The sequence below is a fragment of the Triticum aestivum genome, chromosome 4B, assembly GCF_018294505.1.
Source record: "Triticum aestivum cultivar Chinese Spring chromosome 4B, IWGSC CS RefSeq v2.1, whole genome shotgun sequence".
Taxonomy (NCBI): domain Eukaryota; kingdom Viridiplantae; phylum Streptophyta; class Magnoliopsida; order Poales; family Poaceae; genus Triticum; species Triticum aestivum.
The window spans coordinates 175,682,959-175,697,308 of record NC_057804.1 but is presented as its reverse complement, the minus strand read 5'-3'; positions in this window follow the sequence as shown (position 1 = coordinate 175,697,308).

The window sequence follows — 14,350 nt, the reverse complement described above, 5'->3', positions numbered from 1 at the left end:
CGAATGTGGAGGGTAGCATAGAATTGAAGCAAAAGTTCCTCATTCCAATGTTCTTTGTCTGTCACAAAGCTGAGCAGACCTGCATCATGAAAGCAGTCAAGTGCTTCTTCTAAGCATGGCAGTCCTGCAATGGCTTCAATGTCGAGGCGCATATGAGGGAAAATGCGCCCTTGATCATACAGAACGCAAGAGTAATAGCTTCATTGCTGATGACTCCAGAAACGATCATATGATATTCTTGGCCTTGAGTAGGGGTTCTTTGCGCTATCAAAGAAGGTGTTGTGGCTTTTGAAGCCATTTGCATTGAAGGACCCTGTAGATATGGTAGTACCTGGGAACCTTGGCAGTCTTGGCTTTGGTTTCTGGACCTGAGGCCTATGCTCAATGTGATAATCAAACTGAGGACCAGAGACATTAGGCGGAAGGACCAGAACGGGCCATCTAACAGTGATTAGCTGGCCATGGTTGTATGCTTGCTCAATTGTATGGGGCCTTGGTGGCGGAACAGGAGCAGTGGCAACAACAGTGGTTTCAGGCAGCATAACAGAAGCTTCAGGAGCAGTTGCAGCATTGACTTCTGGCATGTTGCTTGGTGCAGGCTCCACACTTGCTTCAGCCATGACTATGTCATGGGCTTCATTTGTGTTGGTGGTGGCAGCCTCAAGATTTTCAACCTCCACTTGATGAGCTGGAGGGTCTGGCACTGGCATGTTCACTTCAGGAACAACTTCTTCAGTAATGGGGGGAGTAGGGAGATGTTCTTCTTCTTGTTCGTCATCGGATGATGCAGCCGGATTGTCTTCAGTAGCTTTGGCTTCAGACACGGAGACATTCACAGTTGGAGTGGCTTCTGGAAGCACTTGACGTGCAACAGATTGGTGGTGCACTTCTCCTTCTGGAACGCTCGGAAGAGAGACTTGAGGCCTTGGTCCTTTGTGAAGCCTTTGTAGTACAGGCGACGCCTTTGGAGATGGAGTTGGTTGGGCCTCATCCTCTTCAACTTGCACAGGTGGTGTGACTTGTTGTTGTTGGGGAGTGCTGGGGGAGTCTTGTTGTTGTGGGCGATCAGCCCATGATGCATCCTGAGCAATTGGTGTCAGAGGACGACCAATGCTGATGATTTCGCTGTTCGTGAGAACAGGCGATGATACCAAGTTGTGTTCAATTTGAGGAAGAACTTCATCATCTTCAACATTGTCATGGTGACCATTGTCTTCAGCAGCGATGGGATCAATTGTTGGAATGTCTTCAGCTTCATAAGCCTCTGTGGAAGCAGGCTCATGAACAATCATCTGTCGTTCTTGGTGTTCAGATGCAGGGCGAACCATTGAGATAGGTTCAACAACAAGGGGCTCTGTGGGAGCAGCCCGATTCTTCTTGGTTTTGCGCTTCTTCTTGGAGGGAGCAGCATCAGAGGCTTCTGTGTTTTTCCTTTTTCTGGCTTCAGCCTCGGCAGCCCTTGTCTTCTTCTGTTCTGAAGCGGTTGACATGGCCTTTGGCTTCGAGCCAGTCATGCTGCTTGGGAAGACTATGCGAGGTTCATCTTGCCTTGAAGGTGCAGACTAAACAGTTGATAGCTTCTTCTTCTTTGCAGCCATTCTAGGGTCAATGCCAGGACGACCAAGAGCCTTGCGCTTCTCAGCCTCATTGTAGGCTAGCACACACTTGTCAGCCAGATTCTTCATGCGCTCTCGAGAGCCTCGAGCTTCTTCACGCTTCTTGTGAAAGGCTTCTTTGAGCTCGTGCAGCATGATCTTGAAGTTTTTGACATCTTGCACGCTGAGCTTGGCCACATGCTTCTTGAACTGAGCTTTTTCATAGTCGATCTTGTGCTTCAGTTCAACGATGCGCTGAGCAATAGCTAGCTCAGAAGCAATGGCGCCATTGAAGGCGACGCTGAGGCCAATAGGAAGTTGCAGATCATCAAAGCTGAGATTTGGGGTGTCAAACCACTCATCAATGAAGTTATGTATGATTGCCACATCAAAGAGAGGCAAATTATTGAAGATCTCTGCTTCTTCCTTGCTCTTGATCAGTTGCTCAAGAGCATCATCTGCAAGATCGTCATCGCTGGACAGATCAATGTGCTCTTCACGCAGAATGGCAGCAGGAGTCAATGTCTGATCAGTATTCTTGACGATTTCCTTTTTCTTCTCCGTCTTCTTGGAGATGCATGATAGATCTTCAGACTGCACACTGTCTTCAGGAGGTGCAGTGGCCAGTGGCTTCGCACGTGAAGCTTTTGGAGGTACAGCTGATTGTGAAGCCTTTCTCTTCTTTGGCTTCTGCGGCCTTGGAGGAGGAGTTGGGCTTTATCAGTGTCAGCATCATTATCAGAATGATCCACTCTGGCACCTTGGACCAAGATGTAAGTGATGAGGCCATCAAGGTTTGAAAAGGGCCCGATGACATTGGGTTCTGCATCACGTGAGCCGTCAGCACGAGGAGCAGAGGGACCAGGGTTGAAGTCTAATCCCAATGACTTCTTGTTTTCCTTGGCCGATGCCTTTGCATGCTGGAAGTTGCGCTTGAAGATATTATCGTCACGACACCATAGCAATGATGATGGGTCGGCATTTTCAGGCTGAGGTCCACGGACCATACAAGGATAGAAATCCTGTGCAATAGCTTCAGCTCTGTTCTTGGGTGGAAGGCCTCGATAGAGAATATCAACCCAAGGACTTTTAATAGCATTCTTCTCAGCATATTCCTGGGTCACGAACTTGTACTTGAACCATTGTTCAGCCCAATATCGTCGAATCCATTGGATACGGGTCTTGCGCTGATTATAATCCTCTTCAGGATCTGTCTTGTAAATTTTTGCGAGGTCATCAGGAAAATCTTTTGATGTTTCCCCTTGACGCTGTCTGCCACCCTTCCTTACTGATTTCTCTACAGCCATGAATTTCAAACTGAATGGCTTCAATACGTTCAAATACTTCAAGGGCTTTCGCTTGCTGGTCAAACAGGAACTAGCTTCAGGAGAGTTAATGTGTTGCTGTAAGAATTCTGCAAACGAATGCAGACTATGAGAACCAAGGGATTCTCCCACGTACATGTACCTGTGACAGCATTAGAGATGCGAGGGAAGGGGAAGAGGTCATATGCATTCTCAGAAGATTTGAAAATAAATCAGTTTGAAGACATTGACCTCATGATGTGAAGACATTCACTTATATGTTGAGAGTTGGTTCCAGATCTGTACCAATCCGTGAATAAGTACAAGTGAGGAATCTAACTAGATATGAAGCTTAAGTGAATATACTAGGCAGTATGAGATGCAGATAGAATAGATCTAACATTGTATAGACAGAAACCAATTTTGGTAAATAGGATGAATCATTGAGGATCAAAAAGATGGTAAAAATAGAGTTATATTTACCACACGAAGAACTGCTAGATGGGATGAATAGGAGACTGAGAAGTTCAATCCACCGTGCCCTAACTTGGCGACGAAGGACACCTACGGCGGCAGCGGAGAGGACGACGTCCGTGGCCGGCGTGAGGACGGTGTCGGAGAAGTCGCGGCAGCTAAGCGCTTCATTGCCGGCGTCGTCGAGAGCTAGTGGTGGCGCTAGGGTTTTGACGAGGTGGAGAGGTGGAAGAAGGTTTTCTTGACCGTAGGGGACACATATTTATAAGAAGGTGTGCGGCATAGCGCAATTACACAGGTGCCCCTGCCTGTTCACATCTGAGGGACACGTGGCAAGCATGCAACATACTCAGAGTTATCCCACGTTCCCACGCCCGCCAAGTTTGTCAGATGGTTGTTCTGGCTTCTTCGGATTTCAAACAATAAGGATGAATCATTTAAAACAAACTTAATGTTTGTCTCTGTGTCTTCTGCTGACAAGGATGCAGAGAAGACATTCGACAGTTTCAATAGAATGCATATGATTTGGACAGATAGAGTTTGAGATAGTAAGCATAGAGAGATTAGGGTCCGATCACATTCACTTAGTTCAAAAGATTCAACAAGGAAGACATAGCTATAAGTGAATGCTGTAGAGGACAGAATACTAGTATATATATATATATATATATATATATATATATATATATATATATATATATATGAGAAAGCAATCAAATCAACATAGTGAAGTAAATCATGAAGATAAGTTGAAAGTTGAAGACAAACCAAATGCGAAGATATTGCAAAAATAACGCCATGAGTGAAACACTTCAAACCAAAAAATTTGGTGGTGGCATTACCCACCGTATAGGAAGTATTAGACTCAGACACGGCGCACAATTATTGTGGCGCTCCAAAGTCAAATTCCACGTTAATGTATTCACACTCAGAATGTAAGTCTTCATTGATTGAAGATATACTTTACTTCGTGTGTTGCACATCTAAGTCATCAACATGCATAAGTGTTAGGATGTGTGCCTGATTACAGGACATTTGAGGATTCCAAGATATTTAGCTCACACCGTAACTTGCAAAACCTTTTCTCATCCAAGGGCTTTGTGAAGATATCTGCCAGTTGCTCTTCAGTGTTGATGTGAATGATGTCAATATCTTTCTTCATGACATGATCTCTGAGAAAGTGATGACGAATTTCAATGTGCTTTGTCTTTGAGTGCTGGACTGGATTGTTGGCAATCTTGATGGCGCTTTCGTTGTCGCAGAAGAGAGGTACTTGTTTCAGATTGACGCCATAGTCCTTGAGAGTTTGCTTCATCCACAGAAGCTGAGCGCAGCAAGATCCAACAGCAATGTATTCAGATTCAGCAGTTGAGAGTGATACACAGTTTTGCTTCTTTGAAGACCAACAGACAAGTGATCGTCCCAGAAAGTGACATGTGCCTGATGTAGACTTGCGATCCACCTTGTCACCAGCATAATCAGCATCCGAGAATCCAACCAGATCAAATCTTGAGCCCTTTGGATACCATAATCCGAGTGTTGGGGTGTAAGCCAAATATCTAAGAATTCGCTTCACAGCTAAGTGATGCGATTCCTTTGGTGCCGCTTGGAATCGAGCACACATGCAAACACTAAGCATAATATCTGGCCTAGATGCACATAGGTAAAGTAAAGAACCAATCATGGAGCGGTATACCTTTTGATCGAACTCTTTACCATTGTCGTCGGGACCAAGATGGTGTTTGGCTGGCATTGGCGTCGTGTAACCTTTGCAATCTTGCATTCCAAACTTCTTCAGACAGTCTTTGAGATATTTTTCTTGAGATATGAAGATGCCATTCCTTTGCTGATGAATTTGAAGACCAAGGAAGAACTTCAGCTCACCCATCATGGACATCTGATATTGCTCTTGCATCATGAATCCAAACTCATCACTATACTTCTGGTTGGTGCAGCCGAAGATAATGTCATCCACATATATTTGGCACACAAACAGTTCGCCATCATATGTCTTCCTGAAGTGTGTGGGATCGAGGGATCCAGGTTTGAAGCCTTTGCTCTTCAGGAAGTCTTTGATCGTATCATACCAAGCGCGAGGAGCTTGTTTGAGGCCATACAATGCTTTGTTTAGCTTGTACACCATATCAGGATATTTTGGATCTTCAAAGCCAGGTGGTTGAGCAACGTACACTTCTTCTTCAATTTTGCCGTTGAGGAATGCACTCTTCACATCCATTTGATATAGTAAGATGTTGTGGTGGTTAGCATATGCTAGCACTATGCGAATAGCTTCAAGCCTAGCCACAGGAGAAAATGTTTCATCGAAGTCAATTCCTTCAACTTGAGTATATCCTTGAGCCACAAGACGTGCTTTGTTTCTGACGACTTGACCATGCTCATCTTGCTTGTTCCGATATATCCATTTAGTGCCAATAATGTTATGCTTGCGAGGATCGGGACGCTTGACAAGTTCCCAAACATTGTTCAGCTTGAACTGTTGAAGTTCTTCTTGCATAGCTTAATCCATTCAGGTTCCATAAAGGCTTCAGCAACTTTCTTGGGTTCTGATATTGACACAAATGAAAAGTGCCCACAGAAATTTTCTAACTGTGTTGCTCTGGAGCGAGTAAGTGGACCAGGCGCATTGATGCTATCAATTATCTTCTCAATTTGTACTTCATTAGCAACACGAGGATGAACTGGACGAAGACCTTGCTCTTGCTGATCATTGTCATCATTGGGACGACTGTCTTCGGTCTGAGCATTGTCTTCAGGTTGGTTTGGTGCAAAAATGATAAGTTCCTCTTCAGGTTGTGCTTCAGAGGGCATGATTTCACCAGTTCCCATCAGTTTGATAGATTCGCTGGATGGAGCTTCATCTAGTGTACTTGGCAGGAGCTCTCTTTGTGAACCATTGGTTTCATCAAATCGCACGTCCACAGTTTCAACAATTTTGTAGTGATAGAGGTTGAAGACTCTGTAAGAGTGCGAGTCCTTTCCATAACCGAGCATGAAGCCTTCGTGAGCTTTAGGTGCAAATTTTGACTTGTGATGGGGATCCTTGATCCAGCACCTAGCACCAAAGACTCTGAAGTAGCTGACATTTGGCTTCTTGCCAGTAAGGAGCTCATAGGATGTTTTGCTCAGAAGCTTGTGGATGTAAACCCGGTTGATGATGTGACATGCTGTATCAATAGCTTCAGGCCAGAACTTTCTTGGTGTCTTGTACTCGTCGAGCATAGTTCGAGCCATCTCAATGAGGGTTTTGTTCTTGCGCTCTACAATGACATTTTGCTGAGGTGTGTATGGAGCAGAAAACTCATGAGTGATTCCCATTGTATCCAGATAAAGATCAAGCCCGGTGTTCTTGAACTCAGTGCTGTTGTCACTTCTGATATGCTTGATCTTGACGCCATAATTGTTCATGGCACGATTGGCGAAGCGTCTGAAGACATCTTGTACTTCAGTCTTGTAGAGAATTATGTGCACCCATGTGTATCTTGAGTAGTCATCAACAATGACAAAGCCATAGAGACAAGCTGTTGTTGTGAGGGTAGAGTAGTGAGTAGGGCCAAATAAGTCCATATGTAACAGCTCGAAGGGTTGAGATGTCGTCATGATTGTCTTCGAGGGGTGCTTCGCCCTAGTCATCTTTCCAGCTACGCAGGCACCACACAAATGATCCTTCTTGAACTTGACACCCTCGATGCCTATGACATGCTTCTTCTTGACGAGTGTGTGTAAGTTCCTCATGCTAGCATGCCCCAGCCTCCGATGCCAGAGCCAGCATTCTAAAGCTTTTGCAAGAAGGCATACGGCAAGTTGTGGACCTGCTGAGAAATCTACCATGTATAGATCATCTTTCCGATACCTTTCAAAGACTAGAGACTTGTCAGATTCCATTAGTACAAGGCAACGATATTTTCCGAATAGCACAATCATGTTTAAGTCACAAAGCATTGAGACAGACATTAAGTTGAACCCAAGGGATTCAACAAGCATCACTTTATCCATGTGTTGATCCTTTGAGATTGCAACTCTACCTAGACCCAATACCTTGCTTTTACTAGTGTCAGCAAATGTGATGTGACTTGTCGGATGGACGTAAGGTTGAGTCCATGAGAAGACTTTGATCACCAGTCATATGATTAGTGCATCCGCTGTCCATAATCCATTCTGAAGCACGAGGTGTCATACCCTACAGTGCAGTTAGGAGGATAGGTTTCACAAAGTATGTTGTGAAGCATAAGCATTTGACGCACACAAGGATTATCACAGCTTAGATCAAGGTTAGAACTCATAGTATGACTGGTAAGCGATTCATATGTGAAATACATAGTAGGACATTTTATCATGCATCCCTTAATGTGTTTTAGGTCCCCAGCAATAGTATTGGACGCCTTTGATAGCAGGCTGGAGACCTTATTCTGCAAAAGAGAGTTAATTCTTCTTCACCACCCACATCTTCAGGGGTGGCTTAGAAGCAATGAGTCTAAGTGCAGCATCTGAGAACTTTGGCTTTGAAGCCCTAGCAAATAGCCTTGCAGGAGATGAATGATACTCATATGAATAAGCAGAAAAATTCTTAGTTCTATGAACATAGCGGTTTGAGGACACACGCTCATATTCACAAGTCTGAGTATGATTTCCCTGCAAAACATTGGCGTTAGGGTGACTCAGGTGAGTCTTGTATGAAGCCTTTGGACCATATGACGCCTTAGGTCTGGGGTTTGTCTTCTTCCCTGGTGGTGTCATGATGACATTCACTGGAAGATTCTTAAGACAGCTTTTGGGAACCCAGATCTTGTTCATAGGTGGTCCATTCCTGCAGTTAGTACCAATATACCTGGCAAACACTTCACCATTCTGATTTTTGAATAGTTTATAGTTTGCATCAAAGGATTCATCAATGATAATAGGATTAGCACAGGTAAAGCCAGATAAGGTGGATGGATCCACTGAAGGTTCCTTTGCAGCAACCCATGTGGTTTTGGGATACTGCTCAGGCTTCCAGTAGGAACCATCAACATTCATTTTCCTCTCGAACCTGACACCCTCTTTCCTAGGGTTCCGGTTCAGAATCTGCTTTTTGAGGACATCGCAGAGTGTCTGATGTCCTTTCAGACTTTTATATATCCCTGTTTCAAGCAATGTCTTCAACCTAGCATTTTCATCAGCAATAGCAGTGGTATCCTCCGTAGAGGGGTTAGTTTCCACATCAGTAGTTGAAGACAATGCAACAGCAGCAGCAGTGGAACATTCAGCAACAGAGGTAGCGTTATCACGCTCAATGCATTTAAGACATGGTGGTTCAAATCCTTCCTGAGCGGAACTGATCTGTTGAGCGCGAAGTGACTCATTATCCTTTTGAAGATCTTCATGAGCCGCTTTCAATTTCTCAAGCTCTTGCTTCCTTTGAAGATAATCATAGGAGAGCTTTTCATAAGTGGTTGAGAGCGTCTCATGAAGACTTTCAAGTTCTTGGTACTTAGCATGAAGATTTTTTATGTCTTCAACTAAGGACTGTGAACGTGTCATTTCCTTGTCCAACAGGTCATCGCTTTTGTCTAACAGTTTTTGAGTATGTTCCATGGCCTTTTGTTGTTCAGTAGCAATTTTAGCAAGTGTTTTGTAGCTGGGTTTGGATTCACAATCAGAGTCATCTTCACTTGATGTTTGAAAGTAAGCATCACGTGATTTTACCTTGGCACCACGTGCCATGAAGCAGTAGGTGGGAACATGATCGTCCATGTCATCAGCTTCAGGGTTGGTGTTGAAGTCATTGTCTTCAGTGTTGAAGATGGACTTGGCAACATAGGCTGTGGCTAGAGCCAGACTTGCAACGCCAGGGTCGGACTCTTCTTCAGATTCCACCTCGGCCTCCTCAGAAGCAGACTCCTCCTCTGAATCCATTTCCTTTCCAACAAAAGCACGAGCCTTGCCAGATGAGCTCTTCTTATGAGATGAAGACCTTGATGAGGACTTGGAAGAAGACTTTGAAGATTTCTTCTTCTTCTTGTCATCAGAATCATATTCCTTGCTCTTCTTCTTCTTCTTCTTCTTCTCATTGTCCCACTGTGGACACTCAGAGATATAGTGTCCAGGTTTCTTGCACTTGTGACATGTTCTCTTCTTGTTGTCATGAGTGGAAGCTTCATCATTTCTTGAGCTAGATCGTGAAGACTTTCTGAAGCCCTTCTTCTTAGTGAACTTCTGGAACTTCTTCACAAGCATAGCAAGTTCCTTTCCAATGTCTTCGGGATCATCAGAACCGCAGTCAGATTCTTCTTCAGATAGGAAACAACTTTTGCCTTCAAAGCGCGAGTTCGGCCATAGTTGGGACCATAGATATCTCTTTTCTCAGAAAGCTGGAACTCATGTGTGTTGAGCCTCTCAAGTATATCAGACGGATCGAGTGTCTTGAAGTCAGGGTGTTCTTGTATCATGAGGGCAAGGGTGTCAATGGAGCTGTCAAGAGATCTCAGTAGTGTCTTGACGATTTCATGGTTGGTAATCTTAGTGGCGCCGAGAGCCTGAAGCTCATTTGTGATGTCGGTGAGGCGATCAAACATGAGCTGGACATTTTCATTGTCGTTTCTCTTGAAGCGGTTGAAGATGTTGCAAAGAACACTGATCCTTTGGTCTCTCTGTGTAGAGACGCCTTCGTTGACCTTGGATAGCCAGTCCCAGACTAGCTTTGACGTTTCCAGAGCACTCACATGACCATACTGTCCTTTGGTCAGATGACCATAGATGATGTTCTTTGCAGTGGAGTCCAGTTGAATGAACTTCTTGACATCAGTAGGGGTGACACCTTCACCAGTTTTGGGAACGCCATTCTTGACGACATACCAGAGGTCGACATCCATGGCTTCAAGATGCATGCGCATCTTATTCTTCCAGTAGGGATATTCAGTTCCATCAAACTCGGGACAAGCAGCGGAGACTTTGCTTATCCCTGCAGTCGACATAGCTAAACTCCAGGTGGTTAAACCGAATCACACAGAACAAGGGAGTACCTTTCTCTGATACCAATTGAAAGTGCTAGTTATCGACTAGAGGGGGGGTGAATAGGCGATTTTTATCAAAGTCTTCAAAACGTGGAAGTTTCGAAGACAAACAATAGAAATGACCTAATTGATATGCAGCGGAAGATAAACTACAACAAGCAAGCCATAGTCAAGTATGCAATAATGTGAAAGTACAAAGAGTAAAAGTAGCTTGGTAGTAAGGATCAGGATGGAAGATAGTATGAAGCCAATCAACGATAGTAGTCAAGCAATGAAGTCAAACATGTATGACAAACAGGCAATGACTTCAGAAGACAAACTTAAGGTAAGGGGAGTTAGAGGATAGAACCAGTCACTTGTTGAAGACACAAGATTTGTTGGACCAGTTCCAGTTGCTGTGACAACTATACATCTGGTTAGGGAGGCTGAGATTCAACTCAGAAGACCGCGTCTTCACCTTATTCCCCTTGAGCTAAGGACACACAGTCCTCGCCCAATCACTCTGGTAAGTCTTCAAGGTAGACTTCCGAACCTTCACAGACTTTGTTCACCGGCGATCCACAATGACTCTTGGATGCTCAGAATGCGATGCCTAACCGGCTGGAGGATACACAGTCCTCAAGTGTAATAAGTCTTCAGGTCACTCAGACAGAAAGACTTCAGTGATGCCTAACACTCTTTGGCTTTGGGTGTTTGGGCTTTGTCCTCGCAAGGATTTCTCTCTCTCAAAGGCTTCGAGGTGGGTTGCTCTCAAACGACAAAAGTCGTAAACTAACTCTGAGCAGCCACCAATTTATGGTGTAGGGGGTGGGCTATTTATAGCCACAAGGCAACCCGACCTGATATGTCCGAAATGACCCTGGGTCACTAAGGAACTGACACGTGTTCCAACGGTCAGATTTCAAACACACACGGCAACTTTACTTGGGCTACAAGCAAAGCTGACTCATCCAGCTCTGGATAAGATTTGCTCTCATTGTCTTCTCTCGAAGACATAGGATTTGGGTTGAGCATCACTTCAGTCACTCTGACTTTGTTCACTTGGACCCCACTTAACAGTACGGTGGTTCCTATGACTCAACAAAGAAGAAAAGGAAACAACGAAACAACACAGTCTTTGCGCTCCATAGTCTTCACTCAATGTCTTCTCATGTCATAGTCTTCAATGTGAATATCTTCACATACCACCATTGTCGTCAATGTTCTCATACATTTTAGGGGTCATCTCCGATAGGTAAACCGAATCAATGAGGGACACTACCTGCGTTATCCTGCAATTCTCACAGACGCATTAGTCCCTCAACCAACTTTGTCGTCAATACTCCAAAACCAACTAGGGTTGGCACTAGATGCACTTACAGGGATTCCAAGGATCCCCTTATGGCGGCTTATCGTCGTGAAGTGGAGGCTGTGGCTGGGTACTTCAAAGGTTATCAAGTGGAGCACATTGATCGAAGGAAGAATGAGGCGGCTGATGCTTTAAGCCGGTTGGGATCTCAGCGTAAGCCGATGCCGCCTAACACCTTTCTCGATGCCTTGCATAATCCTTCTGTCAAGGTACCTACAGAGGAAGAACTAGTAGTGCCAGACCCGGAGGCACAACTGGTGGCAGCCCTTCATGTTATCCCGGATTGGACAGTGCCATACTTGGCCTATATGACCCGGGGAGAGTTGCCTGAGGATGAGACCTTGCCGAGACAAATTGTCAAGCGGTCTAAATCTATGACGATCGTTCATGGTGAGTTACATCACCGTAGTGTCACTGGGGCGTTTCAACGTTGTGTGTCGCCTGCGGAGGGTCAGGAGATACTCCGTGAGATCCATGAAGGAGATTGTGGTCATCATGCCGGTTCAAAATCTCTTGTGGCCAAGGCTTTCCGTCATGGTTTCTATTGGCTGACGGCTCATGCTGATGCGGAGGATCTAGTCAGCAAATATGACGGATGTCAAAAATTCTCACGACGAGCTCATGTGCCGGCTCAAAAATTGAGGATGATTCCAATTACTTGGCCGTTCACAGTCTGGGGGCTTGACATGGTTGGACCTTTCAAGAGGTCTAAGGATAAAAAGACACACCTCCTGGTGGCAGTGGATAAGTTTACAAAGTGGGTTGAGGCAGAGCCGGTCAGTAAGTGTGATGCAGCCACGACGGTTCTGTTCATGAAAAAGGTGATCTTTCGTTTTTGTTTCCCACACAGCATCATAACTGATAATGGCACTAATCTCTCCAAGGGTGCCATGGAAGAGTTCTGTCAACGAGAACATATCCGGCTTGATGTTTTGGCTGTTGCTCATCCTCAATCCAATGGTCAAGCAGAAAGAGCTAATCAAGAGATCCTGAAGGGTATCAAACCCCGGCTCTTGGTCCCCTTGCAGCGGACTCCGGGTTGTTGGGTGGAGGAGTTACCCTCTGTACTATGGAGCATCAACACTACGCCTAATAGATCTACAGGTTACACACCTTTCTTCATGGTATACGGAGTAGAGGCAGTCCTGCCAAGTGACATCCGACATGATTCACCCCGCGTGGCGGCTTACGTTGAGGCTGGTAACGAAAAAGCTTGTCAGGATGCACTTGACTTGTTGGATGAGGAGCGAGACTTGGCAATAGCCCGCTTGGTGATTTACCAGCAAGACCTGCACCGCTATCACAGCCGCCGGGTTAGAAGCAGAACCTTTTAGGAAGGCGACTTAGTGCTCCGGCTCATCTAGGATCAGTCTGATATGCACAAGTTGTCCCCACCTTGGGAAGGACCCTTTGTGGTCAGCAAGAATCTGAACAACGGGTCATACTACCTCATCGATGTTCGAGAGCACAAAGACTCACGTAAGTCGGAGGAGGAGACCCGCCGGCCGTGGAATATCGCTCATCTCTGGCCTTACTATACTTGAGCCACCGGCTCTCAAGATATTTTGACGATGTATATATTATATAAAGCAATAAAGCAGGACCTCTGTCCTTTTCACCCTCAAAGGTTTATATGTCTTCTTTATCAGGTGGTGGAAACAACCAACTGGGAGCGGATCATATCTGAATTCGGCTTTCCCTTTGGTCTGGCTTATGATCATATCTGAATCTAGCCATGATTACTTGGGGGCTTCCTGTTCAAACATAGGTCGTATTCGAACCAAAGAGAACATAGCTGCGATACCCATTTGATCGGCATACTGCCAAACCCACTTGGGGGCTTCTTGATCATATTTGAATCATAGCTTAACCACTTTGGGTCTGACATGGATCGTATTCGAATCAGCGTCATTAAACAACTCTTATGGTCACTTGGGGGTTTCCTGTTCAAACATAGGTCGTATTCGAACCAAAGAGAACATAGCTGTTGATACCCACTTGATCGGCATCGCCAAAGCCATTGGGGGCTATATGATCGTATTCGAATCTTAGCTTAACCCCTTCGGAACGGTTCACTAATCGTATTCGAATCAGAGGCCTTTTAAATTTTGTTTATTATTCATCATACTTTGTAAGTGTAAATGTTTGACTACCGTGAGGCCTTTCTCGAAAGTACTATGGGGTTCTCGTTCCACCGGTTTAATATTGGTCACTTTAATTGTTAAGGGCCAAGTGAACATCATATGTGCCAACTTTCAGGAGTTAAAATTACCCTCATGATTTAGGTCACAAAAACCGGCGAGATTACCAAAAGGATCGTAGGTATGCTATTGTTATTATGTTTAACAAATATAATCATAAACCGGCCTTTATATGATGTTTTGGTTCACACTCCGGGTTATCAATACCTTATGTGACCCCCAATGCGATAAATCGCCAAGGAAATTTTTGCTTGTTTTATATACAGGGTAACGCAAGCAAATTTTTAACATCAAGGAAATAAAAGATCAACATAAGCTGGAAGTATATAGCGATGGTGGCTTATGAAAGTATTAAGCACCATAAACATGCGCAAAGGCATGACAAAAATTGAGAGGTTTTTCTACCCTTACAAGACTC